The sequence below is a fragment of the Leptonychotes weddellii genome, chromosome 7, assembly GCF_054177405.1.
Source record: "Leptonychotes weddellii isolate Sample4059 chromosome 7, ASM5417740v2, whole genome shotgun sequence".
In the NCBI taxonomy this organism is placed as follows: Eukaryota; Metazoa; Chordata; class Mammalia; order Carnivora; family Phocidae; genus Leptonychotes; species Leptonychotes weddellii.
In genome coordinates, this window is record NC_138375.1 from 35199944 (window position 1) to 35202297 (window position 2354).

The 2354-nt window shown below is 40.8% G+C and overlaps 1 pseudogene; it reads right to left on the reverse strand.

Moving 5' to 3' along the window:
• Positions 1 to 885: 885 nt before the first annotated feature.
• LOC102729922 (small ribosomal subunit protein uS3 pseudogene) lies at positions 886 to 1731 on the reverse strand (annotated as a pseudogene).
• Between the last annotated feature and the right edge of the window lie 623 nt (positions 1732 to 2354).

The window sequence follows — 2354 nt, forward strand, 5'->3', positions numbered from 1 at the left end:
TTTATTTACTGTCTAATTTGTATAATTGTCTAATTTTTATGAGATTTATTTATTGTCTAATTTGCATAGATTTATTTTTTCAAAAAGGGGCACAATAAAGGTTATTAAAGTAAATATTTCCTGAAAACAGATTGGTAATTTCAACAACAAAACATGATGACATTCAATAAAAACACACCAAGATGCTCTGCTACCTATCACTCTCAGTGTAGCACAGTCTTAAAATCTTGTATCACAAGATTTGTTTTTTCTGTTCAAGATAATGCAGTATCTTTTGCTTCCCCCTTTCTTCTAGGAAAGGCTAGATTAAAGGTAATCCTCATAAACAGACATTTTAAATTGAACCCACACATTCTCAAAATATTAATGAATTCCACACTCCCATTTCTAAAGACCAGACATATTTTTTTGTGTGAACACTTCACATTAGTGTTTTGAATTCTCTCTGGTGGGATGCTGAACTCTGAGCACAACCCAACTTTACCTGGTTAATTTTTCTGCAACTTCAGTTTATGTACCACAAACAAGAAATTGGAAACAAATTGGTTCATAGATTTTCTTAATTGAGTCTTAGGCATTCCATGTAATAATCAGATTTGTTCACACAATTTTATCTTGTCCAATTTTAAAGAGCCATTTAGATACAAATCTGAGATAAAAAATGCATCCTTACAAGGCTTGGGACTCCACATTTAGACTAATACAAAAGATAGAGAAGCCACAGTTTCTGGTGTTTTCATATAAGTACTGATACTTCCCCCCCCCCCCAAAATAATCTATTACGAAGGGAGTCAGGATATATATAACTAGATTGTTGCGATTCTTGTGGTTTAAAGATTGTTTAACTCTTAGATACACATAATTAATTTGATCTTTTAAAGTTACTTTTTTTTCTTTCTTTCTCAAAGATTTTATTAAAGGTCTTTACAGATTAAAATCCAGTCTCCGGATCCAGCTGCCAAAGAGACCCTGTTACGCTGTGGGTACCGGCTGCGACATAGCAGGCGGCTCTGGCTTCCCACCTTTCTGTTCCAGACGGGGGTGGTGGGCAGTATCTCGTCTTCGGGTTCCACAATGCTCCCATGATCCGGCAGGGGGCTTCTTAGGGCCAGTCTTACCACTTGGGTCCCAGGGAAGCATGACCTTCACTTTGATGCCCAGCACACCCTGTCTGAGCAGAACATGGCGCACAGCAGTGTCAACGTGGTAGTTAACAGGGTCCCCACTGTGAATCATCAGGCCATCCACAGACTTCACGGATTTAGCCCCCTGTCCTCGGAGTTTCCCAGATACCACGACCTCACAGCCTTCGGCCCCACTCTGCGTGATGAACCGCAGCACACCAGAGCGGGCCCTCCGCACAGCAAGGCCTGCTAGGAGTTTGTAACGCAGAGATTCTGCCTGGGCAATAGCACACACACCTCTTGTGGCCACCTTTTCGGCACAAAGCGCTACACTGCCCTCAGGGAAACCAAACCTCTTCTGAACCACAGCAGTCAATTCTCGGATCCGCCGGCCCTTCTCGCCAAGAACATTCTGCGTCCTGGTGGCCAAGATGATGATTTCTGTCCTGGTTGGGGTAACTCCGACCTCAGCCCCGGAGTAGCCATCTTCAGCCAGCTCCCGAGTGAAGAACTCATTCAGTTCAGCTCTGAAGACGCCATCAGCGACAAACTTCTTCTTCTTGGAAATTTGCACCGCCATTTTGCCGCCACGCGCCCCGGAAAGAGAAAAAAGGCTAAAGTTACTTTTTTATAATGTAAAATGTAGTCTTAGATTCTAAGTGATGCTACTAATCATGGATGCAAATGACTTGAATCTCTTAGCAGTCCCCTCCTCTCCCTACACAGATAGCCCATGGTACTCAGGGCATCCTTTTGCTGATCCTTTATATCTCTAGGCCCAATAGGTAGAGAGATCGAAAATAAAAGGAAATTGCTGTTTAATTTTCTTGTTGTTCCCATGTTCTCCTTCTTTCTACAACCTCCATGTTTTCATGCTGTGGCTCATTCTTTATATCCACCTCTGCAAATAACTCACCTTTAATGCAACTTATTTCTGGGTGTATTTTTTCCAATATCATTTTTGTTCCTTATCTGCACACATTCACCAGAGGTGTGTATATTGACCAAAGGTGTGTATATTCATGCAGGAATGGAAAAGGAAAAATTTGTGGCTCAAAAAGATTTTATTTGATTTAAGTTTACTTTTTGACTTTGCTTTTCATATAAAGTTAGATGATACCTATGTGAACTTCGCAAGGCTGCCTTCATTCAAAAAACACATTAAATGAATTTTCTCAGACAGGTCTTTTCTGACTATCCAAATGAAAAGTAGCCACTCTATTATAATTA